The following is a 14,787-nucleotide window of genomic DNA, read 5'->3' as shown; positions in this document are numbered from 1 at the left end:
AAAGTTGATAAAATCCCCTAAATTAAGCACAAGATAAACCACAAAATGGGGTTTATCAAACCTCCCCACACTTAAACCAAGCATGTCCTCATGCTAATAATAAAGAAGGACAAGAAAAAGGGTATGGACATTTATTCAATGCAAATAAACTATATGTACCTATCTATATGCATGCAACTAGATGCAAGATGATTCTACCTACTTGGTCAAAAGCAAATCAATCTCCAAGAGCATGTATGAACAAGTAGGGCTAAGATCATATGATGATTCATGAATTCTACCAATTCAAATATCAAAATGAAGTTCAAATAGACTTGCAAGAAGAAAGCTCATGAAAGCCGGGAACAAGGAATTGAGCATCGAACCCTCACTGGAAGTGTATCCGCTCTAGTCGCTCTAGTGTATAGGGTCGATCACTCAATTTTCTTATAATCATGCTTTTCATGATTTGTTTTTCGTCTAACAATCAACAATTATTCAATGCATGCATACATTTATCATGAGGACTTATTCATAGGTTGTAATGGGGCTAGGGTAAAGGTGGGGATGTATATGGTCAAGTGAGCTTGAAATTTGAATCTTTGATTAACCTAAGCTCTCACCAAACACATATAACAACCTATACAATTCTAATACAATCCCTAGCTACCCATGATTCCCACTTTTTCACATACTCATGCATTCTCCTTAATTCACATTCCATATGCATTGTTATTGTTACTTTACTTTGGGACATTTTTGTCCCCCCCTTTTTTTTTTGCTTTTCTTTTTCCATACATTTTTTTCTTTTATTTTTTCTTTTTCTTTTTCTACATTTTCTTTCACATTTTTTTCTTTTTAATCTAAAATATATACAAGGGCATCAATGCATATGTTTTTTACATTTAGTGCATGAATATGTACCCAATTCCCAATATTTTCAATCAAAAGTATAAAATACACTTTTACCTCAACTAATGTCCCAAGTTTCCCATACCCAAATGATACACACCCTCACTTGCCTAAGCTAATCAAGATCCAAATTAAGGGACATTTATTATTTTTCACTTAGGGGTAATGATGTACTAAAATTAAGAACAAAAGGAATTAAATAGGCTCAAAATTGGCTAACAATGGTTGATGAAAGGTCGGCTATTTGGGTGAGTGAGCTAAATGAAATGATGGCCTCAATCATATAAATGCATGTATACATGGAATAATGGACATAAAGAATCAAACAAATCAAATATTACAATCATAGGAAGAGAATAATGCACACAAGAATGAAAATAAGTGGTTATATGATGTAACCACACAATTGGGCTCAAAACTCACATGCTCGTATTCTTAGCTCAAAAACCATGTTCCAAGATAAATTCTTCAAGCAAGTTCAATAAAAAAATTTTCAAATTGGTAGAGTGCCCTAAAAACAGTTTTTCTTGGAAAAGAAATCATCACCCTAACCAAGTAGTCCTAACATAAAAAGAAGTGGTAAAATATATACAAATTCTAACTAACATACAACCTATCATACAATGCAACAACTAACTAACAAAGAAAATTAAAAATTGGTGTTGAAAAAAAGGAAATTGTTACCCATGGAGATTGGTTGGACGACCTCCTCACACTTGAAGATTGCACTATCCTCGGTGCTTGCAAAGAAGAGCAAGGTGGACGGGTTGCTACAATTGATGAGCTCCTTCAAAGGGTTGTGCGGGTGAACTTGTTTGTTGCCCAATTTGAAGCCCCTCATTTTTCCTCTTTTTGGTGGCCAACCTAAAAGGAGAGAAAAAGAAAGTGAATGAAGCCTACAACAAAGATATTAAAGTAAATAGAACATAGGCGGGGGCTAATGCCAAATAAGAGTAGGGTTCTCACTACATGTAAGTGATGAGCGGATAATTTATACCCTTTTTGGCATTATTTTTAGGTAGTTTTTAGTATATTTTAGTTACTTTTTATTATATTTTTATTAGTTTTTATGCAAAAATCACATTTCTGGACTTTACTATGAGTTTGTGTGTTTTTCTGTAATTTCAGGTATTTTCTGGCTGAAATTGAGGGACCTGAGCAAAAATCTGATTCAGAGGCTGAAAAAGGACTGCAAATGCTGTTGGATTCTGACCCTCCTTCACTCGAAGTGGATTTTCTGGAGCTACAGAAGCCCCATTGGTGCGCTCTCAATTGCGTTGGAAAGTAGACATCTTGGGCTTTCCATAAATATATAATAGTCCATAATTTGCCCGAGATTTGATGGCCCAAACTGGTGTTTAAACGCCAGCCAAAGACCCTTTTCTGGCGTAAAACGCCAGAACTGGCACCAGAACTGGAGTTAAACGCCCAAATTGGCACCCAAGCTGGCGTTTAACTCCAAGAATGGCCTATGCACGTGAAAGCTTCAAAGCTCAGCCCCAAACACTCACCAAGTGGGCCCCGGAAGTGGATTTCTGCACTATATGCACTTAGTTACTCATTTTCTGTAAACCTAAGTTACTAGTTTAGTATAAAAACTACTTTTAGAGATTCATTTTGGGACTCATGAAATTTTTTACCTCTCATATTGTATTTTCTACAACATGAGCCTCTAAACCCCATAGGTAGGGGTGAGGAGCTCTGTTGTGTCTCAATGGATTAATGCAATTACTATTGTTTTCTATTCAATCACGCTTGATTCTGTTCTAAGATACTCACTCGTACTTCAATATGATGAATATGATGATCCGTGACACTCATCATCATTCTCAAATTTATGAACGCATGCTTGACAACCACTCCCGTTCTATCTGAGCTCAACGTAGTCATTGGGCAACAGCTTGAGTGCGTATCTCTTGGGTCTCTAATTCACGGACCGAGTCCGTGGGATTAGAACCTTCATGGTAGAGGCTAGAACCAATTGGTAGCATTCCTGAGATCCGGAAAGTCTAAACCTTGTCTGTGGTATTCCGAGTAGGATTTGGAACTGGGTGACTGCTACGAACTTCAAACTCACGAATGTTGGGCGCAGTGACAGTGTGCAAAAGGATAGAAAGATCCTATTCCGACACAAGTGAGAATCGACAGATGATTAGCCGTGCAGTAGCTGTACCTGATATTTTTCATCCGAGACGAGAGATCCGACAGTTGATTAGCCGTACAGAAACCGTGCCTGGTATTTTTCATCCGAGAGGACGGATGGTAGCCATTGACAACGGTGATCCACCAACATACAACTTGCCATTGAAGGAAGCCATGCGTGCGTGGAGAAGAAGACAGTAGGAAAGCAGAGATTCAGACGACAGAGCATCTCCGGAACCTCAACATGTTCCTCATTACTGAATCACAAGTACCGTTTATTTCATGTTATTTATTTTTCATAAACAAAATTATTTTTATCATTAATCTCCTTACTAAGATTTACAAGATAACCATAGCTTACTTCAAGCCGATAATCTCCGTGGGATCGACCCTTACTCACGTAAGGTATTACTTGGACGACCCAGTGCACTTGCTGGTTAGTTGTGCGGAGTTGTGAAAAGTGTGATCACAATTTCGTGCACTAGTTAGATACGCATGTAAGTGAGGAAACAATATAAGCACAGGGCATATCAACTAATACTTGATGCAAGAGTAAAGTCAAAGCATGAGTGAATGACATGAAGAGCACACTCAGAAGCATCAAGTTCAAACACAAAAGAGTGGGTCATAAGAGACATTAAAAGTTCACATCAATGCATAAAGGACGCAAGAGTCATACAAGATTAAGCATTGATTTATAAGTTCATCACCCATCAATATCAAACAAGTCAAGAAGAACCAAGATTAAGCAAGAAATTCTCAACGATTGAGTAAAAGAATTCAACACCATTATGAAAATAAAAGACTTAGAAAATAAAAGAAGAATGCTAGTATGCAAATGCAACATATAGAAGAAAATGAAAATAGGAAAAAAAATAAAAAGTGAAATTTTGAAAAGAAAAGAAGAAAGGAAAGAAAGTAAGAAAGGAAGAAAGAAGGAGAAAGAAAGAAGAAGAAACGAGAAGCAAAAGAAGAGAAGAAGGGAAAAAGGAAACAGGGCAGAACAGGGGAAAACAGGGTGTGGAAGGCGATGCGTAAGCGTCGCTCGCGCGTGTGCTTGGATGGCAAGATGGACAGTCGACGCGTAAGTGTCCTGTACGCTTGAGTGTGGATAGTGAAAGTGTAAATCGACGCGTACGCGTGGTGTACGCGTACGCGTGGGTGCAGCTGTGCGTTTCGCGCAGTGTACGCGTGGTGTTCGCGCAACTCTCGGGTTCCATGTATGGAGCCATGTTGACGCATCGATGCGTAAGCGTACACGTGTCTGGCCCCTTTTTTTTTAACATATGAAAACAGAAACAAGGCACTCTTCTAATCTACAAGAATTCTAAAATAATCAAAATTAAAATTTAACAACTCTTTTTGGTTTTTGAAAAATTTTTAAATACAAGACACACAAAACTTACACTTCAAGTAAAATACAATCTAACAACAACTATTCTAAACAAAACATAAATCTAACAAGAAATCTATCAATCAAAGCAAAATGTATAAGAGTATAGAAAATAAGAAAAACTACCTACAATGGCAACTCAATTCATTCATTGATTATATATACAAGAGAATGGAAAGAGTTTACCATGATGGGGTGTTTCCCACTTAGCACTTTTAGTTTAAGTCCTTAAGTTGGACATTTGGGAGGCTCCTTGTCAAGGTGGCTTATGCTTGTACTCATCTTTGAACCTCCAAGAATGCTTGCTCCTCAATTGGTTGTCAGAATTTCCAACCATTTTCACCAAGCTTGGGTGAGGTTCTTCCCAAGATATAAGCTCCCAAAATTGGTCTTCATGTTGTGATCCGGGATCCCATATCTTATTCTCACACCCATCTTCTAATTGATCATCATTGTTCCATTTGGGTGGTAATTGATCAGAATTCTCAAGTAGACACCAAATTCTCCTCCTAAACCCACACAAATTATCATTCCTCGAACCATGGAACCTATGCCTTGAGGGTTCAACCTTTATGAGCCTAACATTGTTTTTCCAATCACTGCACAATTCTCTCCTACTCTTAACTCCACAAAGAGCTCTAAGTTGACCATCATTTTCAACCAGATCATATTCAAGTGAGAAAGTAAAGCTTAGGGATAAGAATTTTACCCACTTGAATGTTGTGTAAGATGGCGACTTAGGAAGGGATATCTCCAATGGTTTTGCAAGTGTCATTCTCTTATGCTCTTCCTTGATTATCTCCCTCTCTTGACAACTTTCCTCAACTTCTCCTTTCTTGTCAACTTCTTCCAACTCTTCATCATCATTAACTAAATCAAATTTTGGAGGTTGTGTGAAGTCCATTTCAACATCAACTTCACATCCATTGGAAGAATCTTCAACAAGGTCACCAATGTCACTTGGTGTAGAGTTGTCTTCAATGACGGAGCTTGCTTCTTGCTCAACCTCCTCCTCTTGGTAGCTTCCTTCCAATTCAATCTCTTCTTCATTGCTTACCAAGGGTATGGGAGGTGAGGTATCTTCTTCCTTAATCTCCATGTCAAGTCCAATGGGGGAGGATTCAATTGTACATAAGAATTCATTAATGATTGAATCTATCTCTTGATCAACCTCTTCAAAGTTTTCCACCATGATATGCCTTGGAGGTTGTACACCCTCCTCAACACCAATATCAAGCTTCTTGAAAGAGGGCTCTCTAGTGCTACATTCCCATGGACTTCTAATATCTCCTAGGTTTTCAACCATTTCTTCCTTTTCAATCATCTCTACCCTCTCCTTTTGTTGCACTCCTTGCTTCAACTCCTCTTCTTCACCTTGAAGCTCCAAACTCACCTCCTCATTATGCTCCTTGATTGCTTCTCCTTCTTCAACAATGGGAGTGCCTTGATTGCGTGAGCTTAGGTAGGATGAATACATGTTGCTAACGGCTTCCGCCACGATAGAAATCTTGGCTTCTATCTCCTTGAACCCTTCTTCATGCTTCATACATTTAGCTAGAAGCTCTTGTTGCTCTCGCCTTAGGGGTTGGAGAAACTCACCATTTGAAGGTGGTGGTGGAAGGGAGGGTTCATTGTTTGGGAGAAAGGGTTCATAATTAGAAGGTGGTTTATCTTGGTATGGATATGGAGATGGTGTATACGGAGGTGGTTCTTGGGAGTAGTTGTGTTGGAATTGTGGTGGTTTTATGTATGGTTCATATGGCTCATAAGGTGGTTGGTATGGTGGATAGGGATTAGGGTCATATGGAGGTGTTTGGCTATAAGAGGCTTGTGAGTATGGTAGTTCAAAATTATGTTGAGGAGGTGGTTTATAGGCATATGGTGGTGGTTGTTGACAATCACAATAAGGGTCACCACATCCATTAGATTGATATGTATTAGGATTGAAATTATACCCATAAGAAACCGGAGGTTGTGGTTGCCAAGAAGGTTGATCAATCCCTTGAGACTCCTCCCATCTTTGATTGTTCCATCCTTGATGCATGTCGTCATTTGGTGCACGAAATTGTGATCTCAGGCAACGGCGCCAGAAACTCTGTACGCACGTCTTAATAAATCGTTTTTCATTCACAACTTCGATACAACTAACTAGCAAGTGCACTGGGTCGTCCAAGTAATAAACCTTACGTGAGTAAGGGTCGATCCCACGGAGATTGTCGGCTTGAAGCAAGCTATGGTCACCTTGTAAATCTCAGTCAGGCGGATATCAAATAGTTATGGAGTTTTCGAATATTAATAATAAATAGACAGAAAATAAAGATAGAAATACTTATGTATATCATTGGTGAGAATTTCAGATAAGTGTATGGTGATGCGTTCGTTCCTCTGAACTTCTGCTTTCCTGCTGTCTTCATCCAATCAATCTTACTCCTTTCCATGGCTGGCTTTATGTAAGGGCATCGCCGTTGTCAATGGCTACATCCCATCCTCTTGTGAAAATGGTCCAAATGCTCTGTCACAGCACGGCTAATCATCTGAGGTTCTTGATCATACTGGAATAGGATTCACCCTCCTTTTGCGTCTGTCACTACGCCCAGCACTCGCGAGTTTGAAGCTCGTCACAGTCATTCAATCCCCGAATCCTACTCGGAATACCACAGACAAGGTTTAGACTTTCCGGATTCTCATGAATGCCGCCATCAATCTAGCTTACACCACAAAGATTCTGATTAAGAGATCTAAGAGATACTCATTCAATCTAAGGTAGAATGGAAGTGGTTGTCAGGCACGCGTTCATAGGGAATGATGATGATTGTCAAGTTCATCACATTCATGTTGAAGTGCGAATGAATATCTTAGAAGCGGAATAAGTTGAATTGAATAGAAAACAATAGTACTTTGCATTAATTCATGAGGAACAGTAGAGCTCCACACCTTAATCTATGGAGTACAGAAACTCTACCGTTAAAAATACATAAGTGAATAGAGGGTAAGCATGGCCGAGTGGCCAGCCTCCCATGGAGGTCTAGAGATCTAAAATTGATCAAAAGATGATTCCAAAGATCATAAGATGTCTAATACAATAGTAAAAAGTCCTATTTATAATAAACTAGCTACTAGGGTTTACAGAAGTAAGTAATTGATGCATAAATCCACTTCCGGGGCCCACTTGGTGTGTGCTTGGGCTGAGCTTGAATGTTACACGTGCAGAGGCTCTTTCTGGAGTTGAACGTCAGGTTGTAACGTATTTCTGGCGTTCAACTCTGGTTTGTGACTTGTTTCTGGCGTTTAACTCCAGACAGCAGCGTAGAACTGGCGTTCAACGCCCTTTTACATCATCTAAACTCGGCCAAAGTATAAACTATTATACATTGCTGGAAAGCCCTGGATGTATACTTTCCAACGCAATTGGAAGCGCACCATTTTGAGTTCTGTAGCTCCAGAAAATCCACTTTGAGTGCAGGGAGGTCAGAATCCAACAGCATCAGCAGTCCTTCTTCAACCTCTGAATCTGATTTTTGCTCAAGTCCCTCAATTTCAGCCAGAAAATACCTGAAATCATAGAAAAACACACAAACTCGTAGTAAAGTCCAGAAATATGAATTTAACATAAAAAATAATGAAAACGTCCCTAAAAGTAACTAGATTCTACTAAAAACATACTAAAAACAATGCCAAAAAGCGTATAAATTATCCGCTCATCACAACACCAAACTTAAATTGTTGCTTGTCCACAAGCAACTGAAAATCAAATAGGATAAAAAGAAGAGAATATACTATAAATTCCAAACTATCAATGAAACATAGCTCCAATCAGATGAGCGGGACTTGTAGCTTTTTGCCTCTTGAATAGTTTTGGCATCCCACTTTATCCATTGAAGTTCAGAATGATTAGCTTCTATAGGAACTCAGAGTTCAGATAGTGTTATTGATTCTCCTAGTTCAGTATGATAATTCTTGAACACAGCTATTTTATGAGTCTTGGCTGTGGCCCTAAGCACTTTGTTTTCTAGTATTACCACCGGATACATAAATGCCACAGACACATAATTGGGTGAACCTTTTCAGATTGTGACTCAGCTTTGCTAAAGTCCCCAATTAGAGGTGTCCAGGGTTCTTAAGCACACTCTTTTTTTTGCTTTGGACCTTGACTTTAACCGCTCAGTCTCAAATTTTCACTTGACACCTTCACGCCACAAGCACATGGTTAGGGACAGCTTGGTTTAGCCGCTTAGACCAGGATTTTATTCCTTTAGGCCCTCCTATCCACTGATGCTCAAAGCCTTAGGATCCTTTTCATTACCCTTGCCTTTTGGTTTTAAGGGCTATTGGCTTTTTGCTCTTGCCTCTTGGTTTTAAGAGCTTTTGGCTTTTTCTGCTTGCTTTTTCTTTTTCTTTCTATTTTTTTCGCCTATTTTTTTTTCTGCAAGCTTTGTTCTTTGCTGCTTTTTCTTGCTTCAAGAATCATTTTTTATGATTTTTTAGATTATCAAATAACATGTCTCCTTGTCATCATTCTTTCAAGAGCCAACGTATTTAACATTCATGAACAACAACTTCAAAAGACATATGCATTGTTCAAGCATACATTCAGAAAACAAGAAGCATTGTCACCACATCAATATAATTAAACTAAGTTCAAGGATAAATTCGAAACTCATGTACTTCTTGTTCTTTTGAATTAAAACAGTTTTCATTTAAGAGAGGTGATGGATTCGTAGGACATTCATAACTTTAAGACATAGTTACTAACTACTAATGATCATGTAATAAGACACAAACTTAGATAAGCACTTAACATAGAAAATGAAAAACAGAGAATGTAAGAACAAGGAATGAGTCCACCTTAGTGATGGTGGCGTTTCCTTCTTGAGGACCCAATGATGTCCTTGAGCTCTTCTATGTCTCTTCCTTGTCTTTGTTGCTCCTCCCTCATTGCTTTTTGATCTTCTCTAATTTCATGAAGGATGATGGAGTGCTCTTGATGTTCCACCCTTAGTTGTCCCATGTTGGAACTTAATTCTCCTAAGGAGGTGTTGATTTGCTCCCAATAGTTTTGTGGAGGGAAATGCATTTGAGGCATCTCCGGGATCTCATGGTGATGAGCTTCATGCGCCTCTTGAGCTCCATGAATGGGCTCTCTTGCTTGCTCCATCCTTTTCTTAGTGATGGGCTTCTCTTCCTCAATGGGAATGTCTCCTTCTATGAAAGCTCCAGCTGAGTAACATAGATGGCATATAAGATGAGGAAAAGCTAGCCTCGCCATGGGGGAGGACTTTTCGGCTATTTTGTAGAGTTCAAGGGAGATGACTTCATGAACTTCTACTTCCTCTCCAATCATGATGCTATGAATCATGATGGCCCGATCCACAGTAACTTCGGATCGGTTGCTAGTGGGGATGATGGAGCGTTGTATGAACTCTAACCATCCTCTAGCTACAGGCTTGAGGTCCAGTCTTCTTAGTTGAACCGGCTTGCCTTTGGAGTCAATATTCCATTGAGCTTCTTCCACACATATGTCTATAAGGACTTGGTCCAACCTTTGATTAAAGTTAACCCTTCTAGTGTAGGGGCGTGCATTTCCTTGCATCATAGGCAAGTTAAACGCCAACCTCACATTTTTCGGGCTAAGATCTAAGTATTTCCCCCGAACCATTGTAATATAATTCTTTGGGTTTGGGTTCTTACTTTGATCATGGTTCCTAGTGATCCATGCATTGGCATAGAACTCTTGAACCATTAGAATTCCGACTTGTTGGATGGGTTTTGTTAGAACTTCCCAACCTCTTCTTTGGATTTCATGTCGGATCTCCGGATACTCATTTCTCTTGAGCTTGAAAGGGACCTCAGGGATCACCTTCTTCTTGACCACAACATCATAGAAGTGGTCTTGATGGGCTTTGGAGATGAACCTTTCCATCTCCCATGACTCGGAGGTGGAAGCTTTTGTCTTTCCTTTCCCTTTTCTAGAGGATTCTCCAGTCTTAGGTGCCATCAATGGTAATGGAAAAACAAAAAGCTTATGCTTTTACCACACCAAACTTAGAATTTTGCTCGCCCTCGAGCAAGAGAAGAAAGAATAGATGAAGAAGAAGAAGAAAATATGGAGGAGAGGGAGAGAGATGTGTTTCGGCCAAGAAGGGGAAGAGAGGGTTGTGTTGTGTGAAAATGAGGAGGAATGGAGGGCTATATATAGGGAAGGGAGGGGGGGTAAGGTTTCGGCCATATAGGGTGGGTTTGGGTGGGAAATTGATTTTGAATTTTGAAGGTAGGTGGTGTTTATGAGGTAGGTTTATGGGGAAGAGTGGTTGGATGTGAGTGGTGAAGTGGTGATAGGGAAGAGAGATTGAGGTGATTGGTGAAGAGTTTTGGGGAAGAGTGTTTATGGGATTGTGTGAAAGAGGGGTGAGAAGAGGTGAGTGGAGGTAGGTGGGGATCCTGTGGGGTCCACAGATCCTGAAGTGATCCTGTGGGGTCCACAGATCCTGAGGTGTTCAAGGATTTACAACCTTGCACCAAATTAGGCATGCAAAATGCCTTTGCACACAACTTTGGGCGTTCAGTGCCAGATTGGTGCTTGTTCTAGGCGTTGAACGCCTATTTGGTGCCCATTTCTGGCGTTGAACGCCAGAACCATGCTTGTTCTGGGCGTTCAGCGCCAGCTCTTCTCCAGGGTGCAATTCTGGCGTTCAAACGCCCAGATGCTGCCCATTTTGGGCGTTCAGCGCCAGAACCATGCTCTGTTCTGGCGTTGAACACCAGCCAGATGCTTCTTACTGGCGTTTAAACGCCAGTGAGATCCTCCTCCAGGGTGTGATTTTTCTTCTGCTGTTTTTGATTCCGTTTTCAATTTTTATATTTATTTTGTGACTCCACATGATCATGAACCTAATAAAACATGAAAGAACAAGAAAAATAAAATTAGATAAAAATTGGGTTGCCTCCCAACAAGCACTTCTTTAATGTCAATAGCTTGACAGTGGGCTCTGATGGAGCCTCACAGATGTTCAGAGCATTGTTGAGACTTCCCAACACTAAACTTAGAGTTTGGATATGGGAGTTCAACACCAAACTTAGAGTTTGGTTGTGGCCTCCCAACACCAAACTTAGAGTTTAACTGTGGGGGCTCTGGTTGACTCTGCAATGAGAGAAGCTTACTGTGCTTCCTCTCCATGGGTACAGAGAGAGATCCTTGAGTTTTAAACACAAGGTTGTCCTTATTTACTTGAAGGATCAATTCTCCTCTGTCCACATCAATCACAGCTCTTGCTGTGGCTAGGAAGGGTCTTCCAAGGATGATGAATTCATCCTCATCCTTCCCAGTATCTAGGACTATGAAATCAGCAGGGATGTAAAGGCCTTCAACCTTTACTAACACGTCCTCTACTTGTCCATAAGCCTGTTTTCTTGAATTGTCTGCCATCTCTAATGAGATTTTAGTGGCTTGCACCCCATAGATTCCCAGTTTCTCTATTACAGAGAGGGGCATGAGGTTTATCCCTGAACCAAGGTCACACAGAGCCTTCTCAAAGGTCATAGTGCCTATGGTACAAGGTATTAAGAACTTTCCAGGATCCTGTTTCTTCTGAGGCAATCTCAGTTGATCCAGATCACTTAGTTCATTGGTGAACAAGGGAGGTTCATCTTCCCAAGTCTCAATTCTAAATAATTTGGCATTCAGCTTCATGATTGCACCAAGAAACTTGGCAGCTTTCTCTTCAGTAACATCCTCATTCTCTTCAGAAGAGGAATACTCATCAGAGCTCATGAATGGCATAAGGAGGTTTAATGGAATCTCTATGGTCTCTAGATGAGTCTCAGATCTTTGGTTCCTCAGAGGGAAACTCCTTATTGATCACTGGACGTCCCAGGAGGTCTTCCTCACTGGGATTCACGTCCTCAACCTCCCTTACAGGTTCGGCCATGGTGGTTATGTCAATGGCCTTGCACTCTCCTTTTGGATTTTCTTCTGTATTGCTTGGGAGAGTACTAGGAGGGATTTCAGTGATCCTTTTACTCAGCTGGCCCACTTGTGCTTCCAAATTTCTAATGGAAGACCTTGTTTCATTCATGAAACTTACAGTGGCCTTGGACAGATCAGAGACTAAGTTTGCTAAATTAGAGGTATTTTGTTCAGAGTTCTCTGTCTATTGCTGAGTGGATGATGGAAAAGGTTTATTATTGTTAAACCTATTTCTTCCACCATTATTAAAGCCTTGTTGAGGCTTTTGTTGATCCTTCCATGAGAGATTTGGGTGATTTCTCCATGATGGATTATATGTGTTTCCATAAGGTTCACCCATATAATTTACCTCTGCTATTGCAGGGTTTTCAGGATCATAAGCTTCTTCTTCAGAAGATGCCTCTTGAGTACTGTTGGATGCAGCTTGCATTCCATTCAGACTCTGAGAAATCATATTGACTTGCTGAGTCAATATTTTATTCTGAGCCAATATAGCATTCAGAGTATCAATTTCAAGAACTCCCTTCTTTATAGGCGTCCCATTATTCACAGGATTCCTTTCAGAAGTGTACATGAACTAGTTATTAGCAACCATGTCAATGAGTTCTTGAGCTTCTGCAGGCATTTTCTTTAGGTGAATGGATCCACCTGCAGAAGTATCCAATGACATCTTAGCCAATTTAGATAGACCATCATAGAATATATCCAGGATGGTCCATTCTGAAAGCATGTCAGAAGGACACTTTTTGGTCAGTTGCTTGTATCTTTCCCAAGCTTCATAGAGGGATTCACCTTCTTTCTGTCTGAAGGTTTGAACATCCACTCTAAGCTTGCTCGGCTTTTGAGGAGGAAAGAACTTGGCTAAGAAAGCCGTGACCAGCTTGTCCCAAGAGTTCAGGCTATCTCTGGGTTGAGAGTCCAACCACACTCTAGCTCTGTCTCTTACAGCAAAAGGGAAAAGCATGAGCCTGTAGACTTCAGGATCTACTTCATTAGTCTTAACAGTATCACATATCTGCAAGAATTCAGTTAAGAACTGAAAAGGATCTTCAAATGGAAGTCCATGAAACTTGCAGTTCTGCTGCATCAGAGAAACTAATTGAGGTTTCAGCTCAAAGTTGTTTGCTCCAATGACAGGAATGGAGATGCTTCTTCCATGTAAATTAGAATTAGGTGCAGTAAAGTCACCAAGCATTCTCCTTGCATTATTGTTGTTGGGTTCGGCTGCCATCTCCTTTACTTGTTCGAAATTTTCAATAAGGTTGTCTCTGGATTGTTGTAATTTAGCTTCTCTTAGTTTTCTCTTCAGAGTTCTTTCAGGTTCTGGATCAGCTTCAACAAGAATGCCTTTTTCCTTGTTCCTGCTTATAAGAAAGAAAAGAGAACAAGAAAAGAAGAGGAATCCTCTATGTCACAGTAAAGAGGTTCCTTATTGTTAGTAGAAGAAGAAAAGGAATAGGGGTGAAGAAGAATGAAGAATCCAAACACAAGGGTAAGGATAGGAGCAGTGATGTGAGATGAAGAGAAGTGTTAGTAGATGAATAAATAATTAGAAGGAGATGAGGGAGATGGAGAATTTTCGAAAATAATTTTTGAAAAAGAGTTAGTGATTTTCGAAAATAGTTTTTTTGAAAAAAGTTAGTAATTTTCGAAAATTAAAATAAAAAATCAAAATAATTAGTTAATTAAAAAGAAATTTTTGAAAAAGAGGGAGATATTTTCGAAAATTAGAGAGAGAGAGAGAGAGTTATTTAGGTAGTTTTGAAAAAAGATAAGAAACAAACAAAAAGTTAGTTAGTTGAAACAAATTTTGAAAATCAATTTTGAAAAGATAAGAAGATAAGAAGTTAGAAAAGATATTTTAGAATCAAATTTTGAAAAAGATAAGATAAAGAGATATTTTTGAAAAGATATGATTAAAATTAATTTTGAAAAAGATTTGATTTTTAAAATCACAATTAATGACTTGATTCACAAGAAATCACAAGATATGATTCTAGAACTCAAAGTTTGAATCTTTCTTAACAAGTAAGTAACAAACTTGAAATTTTTGAATCAAAACATTAATTGATGATGTTATTTTCGAAAATTAGGAGATAAAGTTAAGAAAAAGATTTTTGGAAAATATTTTTAAAATTTTCGAAAATAAATAAGAAAAATGAAAAAGATTTGATTTTTTTGAAAAAGATTTTGAAAAAGATAAGATTTTCAAATTGAAAATTTGATTTGACTCATGAAAACAACTAGATTTTTAAAATTTTTGAAAAAGTCAAATCTAATTTTTGAAATTTTAAGAGAAGAAAAAGGAGAAGATATTTTTTTTTATTTTTAAATTTTTAATGATGAGAGAGAAAAAATTAAAACATCATTTTCATGTTTTTCTCTTTTCTTTTTGGAT

The 14,787-nt window shown here is 38.9% G+C and overlaps 1 non-coding gene across 1 annotated transcript; it reads left to right on the top strand.

The window, feature by feature from the left end:
• The first annotated feature begins 13,113 nt into the window (after positions 1 to 13,113).
• LOC112739317 (small nucleolar RNA R71) lies at positions 13,114 to 13,221 on the top strand. Its single transcript, XR_003170249.1, has one exon. It is a non-coding gene; the product is annotated as a small nucleolar RNA R71 (small nucleolar RNA).
• Positions 13,222 to 14,787: the final 1,566 nt, after the last annotated feature.

The sequence above is a fragment of the Arachis hypogaea genome, chromosome 13, assembly GCF_003086295.3.
Source record: "Arachis hypogaea cultivar Tifrunner chromosome 13, arahy.Tifrunner.gnm2.J5K5, whole genome shotgun sequence".
Taxonomy (NCBI): Eukaryota; Viridiplantae; Streptophyta; class Magnoliopsida; order Fabales; family Fabaceae; genus Arachis; species Arachis hypogaea.
This window is presented reverse-complemented; position numbering and strand designations above follow the sequence as displayed.